A 22,125-nucleotide genomic window follows, 5' to 3' on the forward strand; every position below is an offset into this window, starting at 1 on the left:
GAAGAAGAAAACCTACAACAGAGCTTTTTCCGGAGCGGCCCCCAGAATTTGGAACTCGCTCCCTCCGATCATTAGAAAAATTCCGAACACTGCAACATTTAAGAGAGAAGCAAAGATCTTCTTCATGAGCAAGTCCCTTCTATAATAAAAAGGTCATCATCTAAGCCCTAAGCCCATAAGCCCGAATTAGAGAGGACTACTCTACAACATAAGGGAAGAAACTAGGAAATCGACAATTCTATATTGATACGAGCGGTCAACATGAGACTAAGCCTGGGCCTAATAAACACAAGAGACTATGAAAAAGTCATTAAAACATTATCATACAGGATAATATAATTATTACCGATCCTACCTCAGTTCTTTGTTTATTCGTTGTTGTTCTTGTATTGTACATAACCTATTTTACTTCTTGGTTACCTTCCTTTCATCTAGCATGAGAGGAAGCACACCTATAGAACTTTAATTTCATATTCTATTGACATGTGAAGCGCTCTGATACCCAAGGGTCTTGTTCGCGCTATAGAAAACTTTAAATAAATAAATAAATAAACTCACTATCATGGCTCCCTCAGCATACAGCAAAAGAAATCCCTGAGCTATCATTGTCTTCAAGTAAACATTGAAGACGGAATGCTAAAAAGGGCTCTTTAACTCCAACAAAACGTGAGGAGATGACGGTATCACGCGGGGCTTCAGTGTCAATCAACGTGTGTCGCCACATTCCTTGGGCACCAGTCTTGCCTTTGGTGCAGTCCTTCTCCTATTATATCTATGGGCTGTGAGAAGGCAAGCCCGGGAATGCGGTGAGGGCTGCCTTACAGAGTCTGAATACAGGATCAAGCTCGATATGAGGGACAGGCCAGGTAATTGCAGCATTGCTTTTGAGACTGAGGCAATGCATTTCAACCTGTCAGAAATTGGAGGGGTCGCGGGCTTCTTTTCCCACTCTGGACCCAACCGTTTTCCTTGTATGCTTACTGCCCAAGTACTAAGCTACCAGTTCTTAAGCACTGTTTGTCTTGTCGCCACTATCCTGGATCTACAGGTCTTCCCTAGCTTTTTGTATCTGCTTAATGACCCTTTACCTGTCTGGAGAATACAAATCCCAACTTCAGTGTCACGGACCCCAAGCTGTAGAAAAAGGTGAAATTCGGGTATAACATAAATGGTGTGGGTGTATAGAGTAGCTTGGCACTGCGCTTACCTCCCTCCCACTGCTTCTGTTTCAACTACTGCTCCTGTTGACTAGCAGAGCTACAGGACTTCTAGTCTAACCGCTGCCTACTGTAACTCAACCACATAAGCCCATTGTTTGCCAACATATCTGCAAAGTACGCAGGTGTCTGACTTTGAACAACCTACATGGCAGAATGATGACCGTGCCACGTTTATCTCCAGTTCTCTCAGTTATTGTCCATCAAATAGTAAACGATCAACGCTTTTGACTTGAATGTGCGATACCATGCCATGAAATAAGTTCTGCAATTCAAATTTACCTTGCAACAGTGTGATCAAGCTAGCGTTTCACACTTTGCTGCTGTGCTTCACTTATGTAATTCCTTAATTAGTCTAACTATTTATTAATTGCAACACTCAGAGTACCAGAGGCATGCGCAATTAGAAAAGCATCATGCATGAAAGGTGCCAGCAAGGATTCCTTCAAACATGTGTTACCAGCGCCATCTAGTCTAACCACTGCCAACAGTGGTACCAAAAGGTCCTACATAATCTCTTGTTTTATGCATGCTCTCTCATGAACCTCGCTGTGCTATCGAATAACATGCCTTTTTAAATGTTGTTTCTTTATTGCACATCTGCGTTGTCACATATAGGGGTTTAGTTTTCTACACTTCAGGCAAATAATGGCTGATCCCAGGCTGGGTTTGGTGCCCTGAGACGCTGTCATGCCACTTTGCGTGTCATAATTAGGGCAAACTCCTCCGATGCAAACACTTAGTAAGGCCTGTCAAGCCATGCTTCCCAGGGTGCATGAGAATACTCTAAAAATACGATGAAGAGTCTAGAAGTTGAGGACAGAACCACTGCTTTTGAAAATGGACTGCACATGCTTTATTTTTACCACCCACTTCTTATGTCACTTGTTCAGCGGACACATATTATACGAGGTAGATCACTCACCATAGATGACATTCACTTCTGGTTTTGCATGGATCTGAGCTTTGGCAGGAGTTGGCCACTTTTAATAATATTGCAAAAAGAATTTCCAACGCGGTGAGTGGAAGGGTAATCCTTTTCCTTCGGGTGTGGGATGGTCTGACAGCTCCCTAGGAAGCAGTACATTGTTGGATCCTTTTTGTCCTTTTAGATATGAGCTACATAGTAGTTTGTATAGAGCTCTCCTGAATCTCTCGCCTTCTCCATTAATTTGAGGCCAGCAAGGAGAGATTCTTGTATATCTTATCCCTAGTTTTGCAAGGTATTCACCACATTCTTGGGCATATTACCAACAACTAGCGATAATTTTTGTCTCTAACTTGTTTAGAGACAAAAATTATCGCCGCACATCGGCGATTTTTATCGCAGATAAACCTTGCTATTACCAAGGTTTATCGCAAATGCGATAAAAAACGGCCGAAATGCATGAATATCGCTGAAAAGTCAGCGATATTCATGCATTATTGAGCAAATGCTCTTAGCCATGTTATCCACCTCCCATTGGATAACATGGCTAAGAACTGCTCAGGGCAGGTGTTAGCTTTTGGAGATATTCCCGCTTAGCGCGAATATCTCCAAAAGTTGGTAATAGGAGATAGCGATGTTAGGGACTGTTTTCAGTCTCTAACATCTTGGCACGCCCACTTTGCATCTCATTAGTGATAAATATCACTGACATGCAAAGTGGGGCCCAAGATGGTCGCTATCTCCTACTAGCTGTCGCTAACTGGTGTTAGCGACAGCTTGGTAATAGGGAGATAATTTTATCTCCGCTTTCTTGGCTTTTAAAGCCAAAAAAGCGGAGATAAACCCCCTTGATAAAAAATATGCCCCTCTATTCCTAGAATCGGACCCTATTTTCAGAGTTAATTTCTCCACGGAGTCCGCGGGTAGGCATTTTCTTCAGTCAATGGAAGACAACCTTTGTGGCTGTATAGGACAGATAATCAATCTCTTCTATCTTCTCCTTTGAAAAACCATTACCCACAACCAGCAGGAACAGTTCATTTGGAAGGGAACAGAGATATGTGCACACTGTTTGCCACTGTTTTGAAGATTACTTTTGGCCTTTATTGGGGACTAGCTACCAGACAGTTGACAGGATGTCACTTCATCCATTCCAGGGGACATTTCTTTCTCCTGCTACCTCTATTTTGTTTTTCCTATGTCTTGATAACCACTATGCCCCAATGCCACCATGTGTCAGAAGAGATGAGAGAATGAAACATTTCTGTCCTTGACAGGAGAGACGCTCATTCTAGATAGTTTGAATACTTCAGAGGTGCAAAGATCTTTCTCTTTCAATCTATTGATTTATTTATTTAGCATCTTAATTACAGATGTGCCGAAAAATAATGAGCTCACTTTAAAGAGAGCAAAAGAAAAGTTGTAATTAAGAATTCTGGAACCTGTGGGATAAATCAAATTAAAGGCTTGAGGATACAGAGTAATTTATGTTTTCATGACTAGTTTGGTTGGAGATGAACAAGAGGCATGTTCAACAAGTTCATGAAGGAAGAGAGGGTTGGCTCTGCGGGTTGCTACAAAATGTTTGGCCTTCACAGTTTCCAGAAGTCCATCTAAGATAGTCAGCAGCTTGGCCAGTTTTATATTTATTTATTTAGTTTCTTATATAGCGCAGGAATTCGACCCCCGCAGGGGTATCTCCGCGCTTACGTTCTTACCATCAGCTGAACTAAACAAGGATACACAGGCAGAAATACTGGAAAGACTACCAGGTCAGAAAAAAATTAGTCTTTAGGCATTTCCTAAATGCAGTCAAACTAGAATTTAGCCTAAGGGGGAGGGGCAAGGAGTTCCAGAGAATAGGGCCTTTATAAAATAGAGCTCGGCCTCCCTGTCTCTCCTTTTTGATCCTAGGTACTTGGAGCAGAGCTTGACTCTTAGAGCGCAAAGAGCGACCTGGCTCATAGAATCTGAATATTTCGGATAGGTATCTGGGACCAACTCCAAACAGGCATTTATAAATAATGCAACAAATCTTAAATTTCACCCTCTGGCGAATGGGTAGCCAGTGTAACTTGTTTAGCAAAGGGCGGAATGAAGATCTGGCTGGGACATTTAGAATCAGCCTGTCAGTTGTGTTCTGAGCTACTTGTAGCCTGCCTAACTGTTCTTCATTGGCGGAAATGAACAGACCATTGCAATAATCAAGCCTGCTAATTACCAATGTCTGTACTAAAGTTTTTCTGTGGCTATCTGCTAAATAGGGAAATACCCTCCTCAATAGTCCAATGACCCTCAGACAAGATCCTGTTACCTGGGGAGCATGATCTTTAAGTACCAGAGACCGATCAAGCTTGACCCCAAGATTTTTCACTGTCTCCTTTGGACATGGGGCAGGGCCAAAGTCAGGAGGCCACCACTCAGGTGACCAGTGGAGTGGGGCATCTCCGAAGAGCATGACCTCCGTCTTGCCCACATTGCACTGTAGGCAATTGGAGGTCATTCAGCTGGATATGGCTCTCATTCCTTCAGCAAAGGAGCTTTTAACTACTGGTGTCATGGTCTGGAAAGGGAACAAAAGCTGGGTGTCGTCAGCGTAGGATATTGGTGTGAACCCGTACTCTCTCACAATTTCAGCCAAGGGGGCCACATACACATTAAACAATGTGGGGCTTAAACATGAGCCCTGTGGAACCCCCTTGGTGAGCTCCCTAGAGATGGAAAAGTGGGAGCCTAATTGAACACTTTGTGAACGGCCAGTGATGAAACTCTCTAGCCATGATAAGGCCACTCCGTCGATAGCTACCCTCTTCAGACGACTGATAAGAATGTCGTGTGACACCGTGTCTAAGGCAGCGGACAAATCTAACAGCACCCGAATAATGGAGCCTCCTCTATCCTGTGCCATCCGGATGGTATCGGTCACGGAGAGGAGAGCTGACTCTGTGCTGTGATTTGGTCTGAACCCAGATTGAGAAGGGTCCAGACCGTCCGCTGCCTCGATGAATTTAGACACGTGTGTGTTGACATTCCTCTCAGTCATCTTACTCACATGGGGCAGGAGGGAAATCGGACGGAGGTTGTTAAGGTCTGACCATGGTAGCGCCGTATTTTTACGAGTAGAGTTCACAACTGCCTTTTTCCAGACACTGGGAGCCTGCTCTTCCTTCAGGGAAAGGTTGATCAGGGTTTGAAAGCTCGGGGCTAGTAAGCTACCCAGAGGGGCTATCATCTGTGCAGGCTGGAGGTCTGTGGATGATCCTGATTTAATTTGGCTATATAAGGCAGTGACTTCGGACAGGCTAACCTCTGGAATCGAGGTAAACCGGCAGCTTTGATTCGTTGGTAGTCGAGGACAGGAAGAATTAACATTGTTCTTGATATTTGAGTCCTTGGTGATTTTGTCATAAATAAGTTCAATCTTATTCCCAAAGAATGCGGAAATATCATCGCATAGAGTTTGAGAAAAATCATCAGGGATTTCGCACGCTGTGGGCTTAATGAATGATTGGAGAATTTTATAAAGTTCTCTTGCTGAGTTCCCTGCTTCTGTTATTTGTAACGCAAGACTATTTTTCCTAGCTTGTTTTCTATGTTTGTGATAATTTGATTGGGCCTCCAGATATAGCTTTTTACTGGCAGGTGTATGTGTTTTTCTCCATGTCTTCTTCAGTCTTCTACATTGCTGCTTCTCTACCTTCAGATCTTCAGTATACCAAGCTTCCTGCATAGAATTGAGATACTGTTTATGTAGTTTCAGCGGTGCAAGTAGGTCCACTGCCTCTAGGAGTACTTTGTTAAACTTAGTCAGACCTAATTCGATATCATCGTCTTCAGAGAGGGAAGATTCATTCCAAACTTTCTGAAGTTCTTCTACAGTAATATTGTGCCATTGTCTTCTCCATACTGCAGGGAGTGGCTTTTGATGTGGTGGATGAGAACCTAGTAAGGTAAATCCTATCACATAATTATCCGACCAACTAACAGGATTTGGGGGACAACATATTATTTTAGGACAATTAGTTAAAATTAGGTCAAGTGTATGTCCACCCTTGTGCGTTGGACCCTTGTTCTGGATTATAAGTCCTAAACTTGAGAGGTCAGCAACCAGGACCATAGTGTCTGAATGATTAGGTAAATCAATATGAATGTTAAAATCTCCAAAGAGAATAAAATCTTCCTTGGCTTTAAAATAAGGTGCTAAAGCTCCATAAGAGTAAGTGAAAAATATGAGCATGGGCCAGGGAGGCGATATACTAATGCTCCCTTTCAGTGAGTTTTGGAGGAAAAAGAGATTTTAAAAATCATTATTTCCATATGAGCATTGCATCTTTGGTCAAGTATAGAGACTTTCAAGCTCTCTTTATATACCACAGCTACACCCTCGCCTACCTTGGTAGGATGATCTAAGTTGAGAATCTTATATCCGGCGGGGATTCCTAGCATAATGACGGGGACTGTATGAGGCTTTAGCCAGGTCTCCGTGAGGAAACAAATATCTGGCATATCTGTAATAATAAGGTCCCATAGCTCCTGTAAATGTTTGGGCAGGGAGCGAATGTTCAACATAAAGCTTTTTAGCCCTAATGACCCCTTTTCAGCGGAGTGGCTACCACGGTGTCTACAAGTTGTTTGAGACAGAAGAGGTATCTGAGGGTGCTGCTCTACCGAGGCTGTAGTAAAGGCGGTTATATGGTTACCACTATCTGAATATAAGGGAGATGCCTGGAAGCAGCAATTTATTCATGAGAAAGGACCCTCAAGGCTCGGCCAAGTCTCATGAGTACAAGCTACAGGAAAGACTGGTTCTAGACTACGTAGTAACTGACTCGAATAAGAGATAGGAGTGCTAACCTGTAGATCAGAAGTCCTAGGTATGGAGGCCATGGCCTCTTGCCCCGTCCTGTCGCGGATGGGCGCAGACGGGCTTTTCTTCGGCGCTTCTTAGGCGCGCTCGTAGGCGCCCCCCTGTGCGCAACCGCTGCGCGCTTATTGTGAGGGCGTGGCTAAATAGCCCTGAGTAAGGTAGCCACTAGAGCGCTAACCTCTGCTCTAGCGGAAGTGCCTGGCTCTTACCTGTTCGCCCTCCTAATTGCCGAGTCGGACCGGGGCAGGCAGGCTGCAGTATTGAGCCCAGGCAATGCGGGGAGAGTGTCAAGAGTATTTGCGACAATTGGGCACGTTGGATTTTTAAAATCAATCACAATCAATAATACAGCGAAAAATTTTAAAAGAGCTATTTCCTAACTCCTCGCAGGCGTATTTCCCACGTGTGGAACCTTGTTCGTAACAAAATATAATTCTCTTGTCCTATTACTAATAGAGATCTTATCCTAAAGGGTTGGTATCACGGAATCCGACCCATATTCATAAAGGCTTCTACATATACATGATTCGAACCTACCCTGGTATATATTACAGTATACAGTATATTATTCCCTGTCTGAGATTTGTTACATGTTGCTCTCTGTTACGATAGTGTTCTCCCCTATTATTGGTAATGTCTCAATTCTGTACATGCTACGCCGCCCCATTGAGGTTCAAGGTCGTGCTATATAAGCTATACAAATACAAACAAATAAACAAATATAAACTTAACAGAAGTCATTGTAAGGCACTCAAAACCAAACAGATGTGGTCAGATTTTCTCTTTTTTGGAGAGGAAGGGAGCTGCGGTGTGGACAATAGCCTTGATCACGACCTAGGAGGCCTGTTGCACCAATCATAATGGTATTTCTGTAGTCTAATAGGGGTAATTTAAATCTGTAAGCAGTGCCTTTCAATTATTTAGGAGTTAATAGGTGTTTCATTTTCTTCAGTGAGTGCGTGAATAAAGTTGACTTGTTGGTCTAGCTTGTTGATGTGAGCTGATAGCACTAAATCATTATCAATGGTAAAGCCCAAATATTTTACTGTGGAAAAGTGAGAAATGGAGAAACCATTCAGTTGGAAGTCATCACATAGTGCAGGATCACATTTGTTTTCGAGCAAGGGTGAGATGAAGACAAACTATGGGTATGAAAGTTGAGGATTTCAAACGAGGCAGGTGTCATCAATGGGTGAGACTGAACTTGATGGAAGATAATTTTAAGCAAAACTGCAAGTCAACCACACACCACTGGATGGTGAATCGTTATCCATCAGAGAAGATGCTAGCTGTTTGATGAATAGATTAAACGTTGTTGGTGCCAGTGTATGGCCTTGGGGGAACTGCATTATGATAGAATTGACGGTCAGCTGCATACACAGATCTGCTGATGAGGCATCAGAAATCTCTGCAAATGTCACCACCGTAGCACGTCATGACTCAAAAGAACCAAAGCAAGTAGCCTAGTGAGGGTAACCTAGCTAGAAGAAGTTTCAAGCGGATGATGAAACAGGAAATCTGAACAATTATTGGTGCCTTATTTTGAAGTTATTTTCAACAACCAAATCTTGTAGCTCAAGAATCCATTTTTAAAATGTGTGCAGCATGGTAGAGTGCTGGAGGGGTCAGGGCCAAACCTGCGTAAATGGAAAAGACTGGGGGCTTCACTTTTCACTGTGCACTCCTTGCGACACCAATGATGCGTCATATTTAATGTATGATGCATCATGTCGCAAGGACTTACAGATACGTCAGTATTTCTGACGCATCTGTAAGCGCAAAAGTGACGCATTGCTGGAGTGTGTCACAAAAGTGATGCAACCCCAGCAATGCGTCCTTTCACATGGGGAAAGCCCCATGTGAAAGGGCTTGCGTCAGTCTTACGCCTGCTGTGAGGCAGGCGCAAGATTTTTACGCAACAGCATCCTAAAAGTGACGCAGTGAAATCTCATAGATTTCACTGCGTCACTATTACGAGGCTTTTTGCGGGGGAACGCCCCCTCTGCATACATTATACCTGACGCAGGTATAATGTGGCGCAGGGGTTTAAAAAGTGACGCATCTACCTAGATGCGTCACTTTTTAAATATGGCGCAACAAGGAGCATTTTGTACGCCGCTGGTGCGTCACAAAAAGTGACGCACCGGCGGCGCAAAACTGACGCAAGGCCTCATAAATAAGGGCCTGGGTAGGGTCTATGATCATTGTGAAAAAATCTGTGTAGTGATGGAGGCAGAAAGATAGAGATGGCCTCACACTCTGATTGGTAGCACCTTAACTAAGTGCACGGCTCACAGTTGCAATAAAGTGACTCTACTCTCTTCAGGAACACCACGACAGCACAGCCCTCGGCAGCCTATTTAAAGTGCAGCTTATTTAAAGTGATAAATTGCCACACCCCCTAAATTTTAGAACCTCGAGCTGCAGGGTTATAGAGTAAGTTCGGATTGCACTTGAGGTAAACACATGTTTGAAAAAGTCCATGGTTAGTTTCATACATTGAAACTTTATTTCATAATATGTTAATCCACACCTGAGAAACAGCCAGAGTCGAAATGTGTGTTCTTGTACACATCTCACAAACATCAAGATGCCATATCTAAGGTTAATGAGGAAATGCAGGCAAGAAAGGACTTCCAAAACTGTCTTTTGGAACATTTGTTACTTAGAGATGCTCAAACTGAAGCATTTTTGTCTATGAAAAGGCCAGTCTGTGTGTATAAAAAGTTGTTATGTACCTGTATCTGAAGTCCAGCTCTAATTGATAATGATCAGTCGTGAGGTCCAGCTTGGAGATGATATAGAAAAAGAAAGGTCAGCATTGATACATCTAGCAAAGGTCTGCGATAGTGCTCCCACTTTGTTGCCCAATATGACATACCAGTGTCCATCCGTATGTGGATTTCATACAGCTGCTCCCTGTACAATCTTTTTCTCCAAAGAAACAGTGACTTGATCATAGCTGTGGTCTGAACAATCTCATGTACAATAATGGCCCCTTATTGACTTTTCAGGTGTCCAAGCCCGTTACACAGGAGAAATAACTCCTCTAGAATGCTGGACTACTAGTAGTATGTAAATAGGATAAACCCCACTCCCTTCAGCTTCTTGCCTGTTGAGGGGTATCTCGAACTCAACATTGGTGATGAAGAGGGTGGTCAAGGAACTGGTATTGCTCAACAATATCACTGAAGTAAACAATCCTAGAAATAGGCCATTTAATCTTGTCAGGTTTCCTTTAGTCAAGGTTTTAATGTGCTTATTGTATTCTGGCCATGCCGTTGTTGTATATTTAAGTGCCTATCAGGGCAATCACCCTCGTGCCATAAACAATGACAGTGAACTGTGGTGGCCAACTCCCCATTCTCGTGTTGGATAGAGCAGCTGAGATCATAAAATCGTATTCTTATGTGTGTCTGCTATATCCCTTTTTGCAAGGGTCTTCCAAAATGTCTCCCTGTAGTAAGTTGCACATTCTTCACATAGGCCAATGAAGTGTAAAACATGTGACAAGAGGTTTGCAGCCCTGCACACGTGAACATAATAGTTTGACGTCCCACACTGAGGCATGACGTGTTATACCAAGTAAAGTGTGCCACATTCATCCCTGCCAAAAACAGAGGACATAGAGGGCACGTTCTAGGGTTGACTCAGTGCCTCATTTTAATGTCCTCTTTTTCCATCAGCATATGGTTGGCCAGTGTAGCATCTCGACATCAGAAACATGGTTCTATTTTTACCACCTGGGGGAGGACCATGGTGCTTGTCGGAGACACGTCCACTTGTTCAAGAAGTATCTGACTATGCAATTTAGCACGGTAGCAGCAGATGTTTCGGCAACGAACTTTTGAGTTTATGTCATCTAGCTCACCAGGGCTGATGAGGTGTCTCAGGGAGAGCATAACACATCTATCTTGCACCTTTCTTCTGTGTGGTTTGACCAAGGCTAAATTTCTCAAACTCATGACCATCATCATTCAATCTTTATTTCGGCCGTTGCCATCAAAGATATACAATAAAACATATATAATCACTATAAAATCAACATACATAATCAATCAATGCATACTTATACAGTGTAAAACCTTAGAATTACGTACTAATAAAATTACATTTAAAACTGTAGACCTTAAAATTAGGAGGGAGCCTGCATCGTCAGAATACGGGTGCGAGTGTGCCAGACATTGGTGAGGAATTTTGCTAATACAAACACAGTTAGGCTTGAAGCATCGGTTTTTAAAACTCTGTACATTGGGAGGTACTCCCTACAACCCAGGTTTCTGATCAGTGGTAGGAGCCAATATTTCCTTGCTGCCTTGTAAGCTGGGCAAAACAGGACCACGTGTAAATCGCTTTCCTCCGCACCAGCGCATAGTGGAGGGGGGTGATGGCCAGGAGCTGGTAAAAGATCGTAGGGGCAGTGTGCCATATCTCCATTGGAGAAACAGCTTCCTGGCCAGCACGGGGGAGATGGCATCTAAAACCCTCTACAACCTGTACGAGTCCTTACTTTGCACAAATACAGAAGTTAGTGCCCCTTCACCCTTGCTGTCTAGGGCCATGGCTAGTTTTTGTTCGTGGTAAGCGATGGCCAGAGCTCTCTTTGAGATGTTTAATGAGGCATTAGCAGGGTTGGACCAAAGGTCAGGAAGCCCCAGGATCATACAGGATTTTTGGATATATTTTATCCAGGGGATCAGTAGCGCTTTCGGGTGGGTTAATAGCTCCATCAGTTCTGCCCTATAGGCAAAGAGTTCATCGCTACTCCATAGCCTTCGCCAGAAGGCTATGGGTCTCAAACCTAGTTCGTCAGCTATTGGTCGCAGACCCAGATCTAACCTCAGGGGGAGGAGCGGGGTGCTGGGCGGAAGTGCAACTATCTGTCTGATGAAATTATTCTCAGTTAAGGACAGACTGCGGCAAGATGTATGTCCCCACAATTCCGCCCCATACATAGTAGCACCCCTGGCCTGTGCCTTATAGATCTGGATGAGCGGCCCCAGCGGACGGTATGTGGAGCCATTCATCATCCGCGCGATACCCCCTGTAGTCTGTACCAATTTGAGGTTGGCCCTGCTCTGGTGTGATCCCCAAGACATAGTTTTATTGAGAGTTACACCAAGATATTCAAAGGTGGAGACTCTCTCGAGCCGTGAGGCTCCCAATAGTGGATTTGGCCGCAATTTTTGACTTGGGATCAGGACCATAAACTTGGTTTTAGCCGCATTAATTTCTAAGCCCCTATCAGTGCAAAAGGCCACGAATGAATCGAGGATCCTCTGTATCCCCATTGGGGTTTTGGACAGCAGCAGGGTGTCGTCTGCAAACATGATTGCAGGCACCCTGCTGCCGTTCAATTTGGGGGCGTCAGTGTATTCAGTGGCATTTAGGTGGGCGATTACCCCGTTGACAAAGAGGCAGAACAGGGTTGGTGCCAGCACACAACCCTGTCTAGCCCCTCGGTCAATGGGGAATCTATCCGTCAGTGCCCCGGACCTCCCGCACCTCACTCGAGCACAGTTGTTGTGATGTAATCTCTGCAAGATTGTCAGGATATCCGGGGGAACGCCTATCTCACCCAGAACGCTCCAAAGTTTCCCTCTGGGCACCAGGTCGAAGGCGGCCCGCAGATCCACAAAAATTGTGTATAGGCTGCCGCCCTCGAATATCGCCGCCCTCCAATAGATAATATTCAATCGAAAGACCTGGTCCACTGTGGAGACTCCCTTTCTGAATCCCGCCTGGTACGGGCTAAGAACACTAAGCATGGGCGAATTTTGCGAATCTCGCGTTCACGAATTTTGCGGATTTGCGAACTCGCAATCCGCAAAAATCCGCGAATTCTCGCGAATTTGCGGATTTTGTTTTTTGTGTTCGCGCGGGTTTCTGCCAGTTCGCGAGAGTTTTGTACAATTTCGCAAACGCTAACTTACCTGTCGGGTCGCAAGTTTTGCTAACTTGTTGTTTCTACATGTCCAGCCTGTTTGGGACACTCTTCTTCATCACTGCCACCCTCTGTCACCACTGCCACTCTCTGACTACTCATGCCACCCTCTGGCCCACCCATGCCACCCTCTGTTTCATCACAGCACCCTCTGGTTGTCCAGTGTACATTATTGTGGCAAGCAAAGCACACCTTCCCTGCCTCAAGTGACCTGAATTAATTTGGGGCTGATTAATGTGTCACAGAATATTTTTTTAGCTGGCACCTGCTTCCTTAGTGCTTCCTGATTAGTGATCTTTTGCACTTGCTAAGTGCTTTCATTGTTGTAAAATTAGTTACAACACCTGCCCTGCCCCAACTGACAATAATGAATTAGGGGCTGATTAATGTGTCACTGTTGGATTTGAACTTCCAGCCTGGCTCCTGCTTGTCTCCCTTAGCTGTAATTCAGGACCTTTGTGGCATATGTGTAACTATTCTGAGGGTCAGAGCAGGGTCACATAATAGTTGCAAGTAGGCAACTGAACTCTGGTGGGGGCCCCTCAGGAAGCACTACAGGAAATGGCTACTAATGATGAGCTTGAACTTTTGAACCTGGTAAGTAGTTTCAGTTTTGCTAAGATCGTATTTCTGCAATTTAGCGCTTATTCGCGGGGCGCGAAGTTGAACTGGGAAGCCGCGAACTCACACGAACAGTGCGAGCAAGCCATAAAATCCGCTGCTCGCGGATTTGCGGATTTTGCGGGAAATTCGCGAATCTCGCGGATTGCGAATTTACCGAAAATCCGCAAAATCCGCGAGCGGAACGGATTTTCCGCCCATACTTAAAGAACACCCAACTCTTCTGCCCAATCCTGGAGCCGGATCAACAATACCCTACCAAACAGCTTCTGCGACACATCGATTAGACTGATTGGTCTGTAGTTGACTGGGAGAAGAGGCGAGCCCTTTTTGAATATTGGAACCACCTCCGCCCCCAGCCAAGTACTGGGGATTTCCATGCCGCTGAGAACTCCATTAAACAGAGCGGCAAGGTAGGGGGCCCAGACATTGGGCTCCTGCTTGAACAGGTCCCCAGGTAGGCCGTCCAATCCTGGCGCCTTTCCCGAGGTGAGTCCTGCTATTGCAACCTTGACCTCGTCCAATGTTATTGGATCCCCCTCGTAATCAGGCCAACCAACGCCGGTGTCGTTAGTAGGTTCTCCCGGCTCAGAGCTATAAAGGGATTGAAAGTGTGCCTGCCACACCCCTGGTGCAATGTTTGGCTCAATTGCCGAATGGAGATTCCCCGACCCCCCGCTTACTATTCTCCAGAACATTCGGTGATCTTTCATCGCTAAGGACTTAGTGAGCTCTTCTTATTGATTCTCCTCCCATTCGGTTTTAGCGTGGGCAATAAGTTTTTTGTATGCCCGTCTGCTTTCTCTTAACTGCTCCCCACCTAGACCCTCCTTGATGGATCTAAGGAGTTCCCCCTTTGCCCTTCTGCAGGCTGTGTTATACCATGAGGATTTATATGGCTGCCCCCTCCTTGGATTCTGTACATTACTGAAGAGGTTGGGGGCCGCAGCCTTTATAAGGTCCTCATGGGCCTGATATAATTTGGCCTGTGAATCTTTATTGCCCACCCCGGTGGCTAAATCTCCCACAGTTTCCAGAATGGGGATTACCCTGCATAAAGCCTCTGGAGTTTCTCCTCGCTTGAGCCCAGTTGTTCCGACCTGATTCTTCTCCTGTTGTTTTCCAGTTGAAGTTCAGGTTTGCTCCCCTCCCCAGACGTTATGCAGGTTTGAAGGCCGGGGTGAATAAGGTCAAGTTCAAGGGCATTGTGATCGCTGTCTAGCCTTTCCATGACCCTAAAATCCCAAATAGCTGGCCAGTTCGCTATCTGTACCAGGACATAATCCAAGCGAGATTCTCTTCCCACTCTATTATAGGTGGTTCTGCTAGGTATGTCAGAACTAATACGCCCGTTACTGGCTCTAATTCCAAACTTTAGGGTAAGAGCTGTGATCTGCAATGCTACAGGAGTCCATGCCTTCGGGGGGGGGGGAGCTTCTACCGAAGGCACTGACCACCTGACCTCTTCTTCCATTGGAAAATCCTCTAAAAGGCCTGGCAATGGCTCAAAATGGGAGTTTAGATCCCCTCCCACTACATAGGGTAGATCTCTTGGTATTTCGGATAGATAATCCGAAAGTTTGTCTATGGTGGGCGATTCCCTGGCAATTCCAACTGGCCTAGAGTAGATGTTTATCAAGGCGAGTTTTGCTTGATTTGGCCAGGACAATAGAACCAACATCAATCTGTGATAGGTTTTGAGAGCCCTCATAGTCATCACATAGTCTTTAGTAACTTTTGTGTTGGACAGGTTGTTCAATACAAGACTGATTTCCTCACCTACATCATGAAGTAGCAGTGGCTGCTGTATCACATCGTCTTGCTCCTTCATGGGCATGTGCTGTGGCACCACCACTAGCGGATTTATCCATCATGCCCCCACCCGCAGACCAGGTGCAGATGTGAAAGAGTCTCTCACGCAGCCGCAATGTCCTTTGAAATGGGAACACATTCAATACTGCAGAGATCACTTATCACAGCAAACAGGGTAACGCATTCTTCTGTGTTTGCAACAGTCTGCCTCTTGGCAGCAACCCAACAGCTTTATTAATACTACATTGTCCCCTCCTAGCAGCTGCAGGTTTAAAAGCCAAGCTTCTCAAGTTTGTATCTCTGCACAACCAAATATTTAATAATTCAATATATGCAAATGCTCTCAACTCCTTCATTTAAATGTGTGGCATCCTAGTGAAAGTGGTACTGGCGCTTTACCCCAGCCCCGCCAATCAACCTATCTTGCTCCAATTGTCTTGACTTGTAAAACTAAGTTGACTGAAATATGCAAGACGTCATGGGATACATGATAACTCATTTAAGGATGTTGCCGAATTAATTTAAATATGTACTGCAAATGGAGGTACTATCAAGTGCCACACACATAACAAGCATTTGCAATGCAATAGGTCTCGCATTTATGAGAGTTTGAGCTATTGGCATTGTAAATGACAATGCCTATTAATTATGTGTTGTTTTTAAAGCAGAAAAATAAAAGCCATTGTCATTTACAATGCCAGTAGCTTAAACTCTGGCAAATGGGAGACCTATTGCATTGCAAATGTGTTCTATACAAATTTTTAAAAAGTGGTAGGAGAGAACCTTATTAGAGAAAATAGTGCTTGGAGGCTGTACTTAAAGCCTACCGAGCACCAACACACGTAACAGGGGCTGTCGCCATGGGAGGTTACAAAATTAGACAAGGCGGAACTAAGGAGGGACCACTAAGCCTTTTGACCAATGAACAGCCACAGTTTACAGTGGACAAAGACACAAGCTGATTAAAAATGTGGGTGGAGAGTGGGTGGGGCTTCAACTCCCTACCTCAATACAGCATACCTCGCAGAGCTGCGCGTGCACTGCCCAGGTTCGACCTAAAAATGTAAAATAATGTTTAGAAAAGCACATGGGGCAGCATCAGTTTTGGGCCGTCATCTTATTAGCATTACCATGGGGTTTAAAACTTTAAATCCTGGTATTTTCCTGCAGTTGTGTTACAGGAGTGAAACACAAAACGTATCTTCTTGATGCTTGCCAATGTGTTGTGGTGTATATGCCATCCACATCCCTTCCACCTACGCCCTCCTCAGCTCTGGTCATAGATTACAAATGTAAGGGGTGAAAAAAATTTCAATTTTCACTGTTTGAATTTGCAGAGTCAAGGTACCCTCAATCTAAGTAATCCACACACTTGTACAACTTTTTGTTCGTTTCTGAATAGCCCTAGGCAGTGAAACGTCATCATTTAAATGTTCACAGTGGGAAGTAGAATTGGACTCCCAGTTGCATTTCAGTAAGCATAGGGATCAGCACAATATTGGGATCTTTTCTATAAGGAGCATATGTATTGCGACTTATATAGCGCACGTATCACCCGAAGGCATCAAGGCGCTTGCCTTGGGAACCCGTCCTGGCTTTTTCCCTGTGATATAACCCCTACTGGGCATCCCCAAGGTGAAAGCCAGGCATCCCGCAGTGGGTGGGCCGCCGTAGTGGAGATTAAGCAAGCTATTGCCCAGAGTTGCAGCGTGGGACCCCATGATTAGAGTAGGCACCGAGGCGAGAATTATTGAGTCCGTGGACATTTTTGGGCTCAGGACCCTGCCGCGTCAGGAATTGAATCCTGGTCCCGGGCCAGACCTCTGCATCAGGGTCTGCCGCTCTAATCAGTGAGCCACACCCAAAGCACCCAACACAGTTCAGGCAGGGAGAGATCAAGGAGGCAGTTTGAGGACAAGGATAGCCACACAGGTAGGTCCAATGAAGGGGTCATATGCCATTATTAATCAGTTTCACACCAAAGAAGAGCAGGTCAGGATGCCGGATATGTGCAACAGCTCTACCTTTGGTAGTCCTGTGAGGCGTTTTCTAATTTGTTCATATTTTCAATATTTCTGCCTATTCCACTCTCTTGGGAATGTTTTAATGCACCAACACTGTAGCAATGTTATACTAGGAGTAAGAGGAAAGTACCCATTGTTTAGCTCATCCCGGTTCTAGATGGTAATTAAGCAGGATATATGGTTAAATTAAAGTATTACAAACTTGAGAATATTACATTGCTTCTTGCAGAGGCAATTTTTTTAAGATTGATTGTTAAGCGTATTTTAGCTCTTTAACTCTCTGTCATATAGTAGCAAAATAAAGAGTGCAAAGCAGCTGTAGTTAAGTCTAAACCTCCTACTTCACTCTCTTCCATTCTGTTGTTTCGACCCAGACACTTCAAAAGATTGAACACAGGTCTTTGCCATTTGGGCTTTTCACTGATTATAGTTTTGATGTATTTTTTCCAAGGTGATGTGCCGCTTTAGTGGTCTTACCAGCCTCATGCAATCAAAGCAATCAATATATAAATGTACATATACATTTACATATATATTGGACTTGTGGGTCAGCCTTCTTCAGTCACTGGTCTTTTCAACTTGAATTCACACTTTGATTCCACCCACCAGAGCTTACAAAATGGGGTAATTGTTCAGCCCACTCAGGCACTGGATTTCTTGCACTGTTAGTGATGGCATTTTTCCTGATCACATGTGCAAATCCCCCTACAAAGAGGTACACATTAGTGCCAGAGCTGGTGTTTTTAATCATCCTTGCGTGCTTCAAATATTTCTTCAAGTCCCAGTAATTCAAAGCTAGTCGTAACTTCCATTGTGCTAAAAAGAATCATGGGGCATATTAACAAGGGGGTTTATCTCCGCTTTTTTGGCTTTAAAAGCCAAGAAAGCAGAGATAAAATTATCTCCCTATTACCAAGCTGTCGCTAACACCAGTTAGCGACAGCTAGTAGGAGATAGCGACCATCTTGGGCCCCACTTTGCATGTCAGTGATATTTATCACTAATGAGATGCAAAGTGGGCGTGCCAAGATGTTAGAGACTGAAAACAGTCCCTAACATCGCTATCTCCTATTACCAACTTTTGGAGATATTCGCGCTAAGCGGGAATATCTCCAAAAGCTAACACCTGCCCTGAGCAGTTCTTAGCCATGTTATCCAATGGGAGGTGGATAACATGGCTAAGAGCATTTGCTCGATAATGCATGAATATCGCTGACTTTTCAGCGATATTCATGCATTTCGGCCGTTTTTTATCGCATTTGCGATAACCCTTGGTAATAGCAAGGTTTATCTGCGATAAAAATCGCCGATGTGCGGCGATAATTTTTGTCTCTAAACAAGTTAGAGACAAAAATTATCGCTAGTTGTTGGTAATATGCCCACATATTTTCATGTCATGTCTGTTGAAACAAAAAAGGATTCTTTACCTCCTACATGGAAGTACACACATTGTTCTACTAAAATTATACATGATGTTTTTTTTAATTATATACATGTAATTATATACATGTTATTGCAAAGATGTGGTTACCACATTCAGGTGGCGGCATGTATTTTTTTTTCTTGTTATTGTATTCGTTTTTGCGTTATATGCTTGCAAAAAAAACAAAAAACTCTGCTTGAACTTTCTAAGGTTAGACATACTGGCTTTGCCAAAGCTTATTATATTTTAAGCTATTTTTCTTTGTGTAGTGTACTTGGTGTGCTCTGTTTGAATTATATACAATATTAAAATTAATACATCGATGAGATTCCACAATGCGAACAAAGAGCGCTTACAGAGGTCTCCGTGGGTTACTTGAATTAAATGTACCCCCACTCTGCCTGGTGCAGGGCCTAGAGCTGTTTACAGCAGGCTGTCCAAGAATGGAAAATGCATTTCATGAAAATTCCTCTCTAAATATACTATGTAAGTTATGCAATTACCTAAGAATAAGTCAGTGTCAAACATATAGATATTACAGGAAGTAGCAGTTATTTTTCATGCACATACGTTGTGCTGTAATTAGCTAAAGGAACAAATATTATTATTTTTATTCTCTGTACTTGGCTTTATAAAAGTCTAAAAGGCATGTTCAGTGCCTGCACTGACATCTTTTCTCCACACTAAGGAACCGACAAGGCAAGGTTTGTAATTATGTTGGAAGCAAAACTTTTATTGCAAATGTGAACTCAGCACAATACAAAGATGTGTCTGTGTGGAACTATCAGCACACACAATAGAACATCGTGTAATTAAAACTCTGGCTAAGGCAAGAGCAAGGATGTTAAACACTATATAATTTAGTACAAAGACCCCCCCCCCCAAAATATCAACATGAATATGAAATCAGTCCGGCTCCTAAATCAAATATCAAATATAGCAGCACCAAGCTAACGCAACAATTTCTGACAATGTGGGGATCCTTCTTTTGCCCTGTGGTCAAGGAATTACCTTGCCACTCGGTAGAGAAGGGACCTCCAGTAAAGATTCCCCTAGGGTGTCTCTTGGGCATTGCAGTGCACGCCCAACGAGGAGCAGACCTGATGGTGAAGAACGCCATTTCGGTTGGGTAAGGGTCTAAATATCTGACGGAGAATCTGTCTGTTAACCAGGTTTTGGTCCTAGTAACCATCATTTGGATTCAAGGACCCACACGCAGGATTTGCACACCTATTTTGTGGAGACATTGTTAACTGTGTGCTGGAGCATCACAATTCCTCTCATCCCCCTTTCTTGTTTCTCATTGTCCACCACGCCCCCTCCTGTGCTCCTTTGTTCCATCGCCTATCATCCTCAATTTGAGACCCTTTCATTTGCTTAGTTTCCTTCTCAAATGCAAAGAGTCTCCAATACTGCTTCAAAGTGTGTTCTATGGTGCAAATCCATAAAGTAAGTAGAATAACTTTCCTCCCTCCCACCAACCGGTCTCATCTCACTCCTAAGACAGGCCTAATGTCCTCAACCAACATTCAACTCAGCCAGCCGATAGCACAACCAACATTCAGTTTAATCAGCCTTCGACTGAACCTCAACTAACACTCAGTTTAATTAGCCCATGACTGAACCTCAGTCTAATCAGCCTACAACTGAACCTCAACCAACACTCAGTTTAATCAGCCTATGACTGAACCTCAACCAACACTCAGTTTAATTAGCCTATGACTAAATCTCAACCAACACTTAGTTTAATCAGCCTACGACTGAACCTTAACCAACACTCAGTTTAATTAGCCCATTACTTAACCTCAGTCAACACTCAGTTTAATCAGCCTACGACTGAACCTCAGCCAACACTCAGTTTATTCAGCCTACGACTGAACCTCAACCAACACACAGTTTAATCATCCTATGACTGAACCTTAGCCAACACTCAGTTTAATCATCCTTGGACTGAGCCTCAACTAACACTCAGTTTAATTAGCCTATAACTGAACCTCAACCAACACTCAGTTTAATCAGCCTATGACTGAACCTCACCCAACACTCAGTTTAATCAGTCTACTACTGAACCTCAACCAACACTCAGTTTAATTAGCCTACGACTGAACCTCAACTAACACTCAGTTTAATCAGCCCATGACTGAACCTCAACCAACACTCAGTTTAATCAGCCTATGAATGAACCTCAACTAACACTCAGTTTAATCAGCCTTCGACTGAACCTCAACTAACACTCAGTTTAAACAGCTTTCGACTGAACCTCAACTAACAGTCAGTTTAATCAGCTTTCAATTGAATCTCGACTAACACTCAGTTTAATTAGCCAATGACTGAACCTCAGCCAACTCTCACTTTAATCATCCTACCATTGGACCGAAATCAACACTTACTTTAGCCAGCCTACGACTGAACCTCAACTAACACTCCCTTTAATCACCCTATGACTGAACTGAAATTCACCTTAAACATCGTTATCATGTGATGGAGTGTTATTAAGAGCCGTAACTCAAGATCAAGACTGGAATGACACAGTGTATCCGCGCCATTCTGAACTCATTCAGTGTTTTCCCATACATTCATAGCTGATTTCATTAACACGTGTCTGTGCCTCGGGTAGGTCGGCCAATTAAAGAAACAAATATTGAATTATCAGCATCCTTCCTGCAACAGGTGAGAAAAGCCTTCAGAAGCCCTTGACTATTGACCCACCTATGGGTCATCTGTCATTCATATCTTTCATGCAAAGTTTCCAATATGTGCTGCGATGAAAGCCCTAAGAACAGAGTAGTATTGTTTCTGCGAAGAGACAAGCCTTGGAGTGTTTTACCGCATTATTTTGTACCACAACATTTAATTACAACTTAACTGATAAGAAACGGTAGACTAGGCAATGGCTGGTGCACCTATTCTGGCCAACTCAATACATAATGTAGAAATAGGAGAAATAGTTCTTGCAATATTTTTGTAGTGCGAAACTTTGACCTCGGAATAGGTGACACAAAACCACTGTACGGTCAGATAGGATCACATATCTGTTGCAACCCTCAATCCTATTTCCTGCCTTCTTATACTGTTGCTCTTTCTTTTCTCTCCCAGTTTCCTTTGTCTGAAAGCACCAATGGGGATTCACATGTCTCAGGCTGTGCGAGTTCTCAACACTGACAGTGAAACCTAGCTAATTTAGCAATATTAAACCATGTATAGCATGATGTTAGAATGTGGGTGGAATGCTTGCTTTTTCGCAGCGTTCATTTATGTCTAGAATTACTTAAAGGCCATCATCAATTGG

Source organism: Lissotriton vulgaris, chromosome 4_1 (assembly GCF_964263255.1).
Source record: "Lissotriton vulgaris chromosome 4_1, aLisVul1.2, whole genome shotgun sequence".
Lineage (NCBI taxonomy): Eukaryota > Metazoa > Chordata > Amphibia > Caudata > Salamandridae > Lissotriton > Lissotriton vulgaris.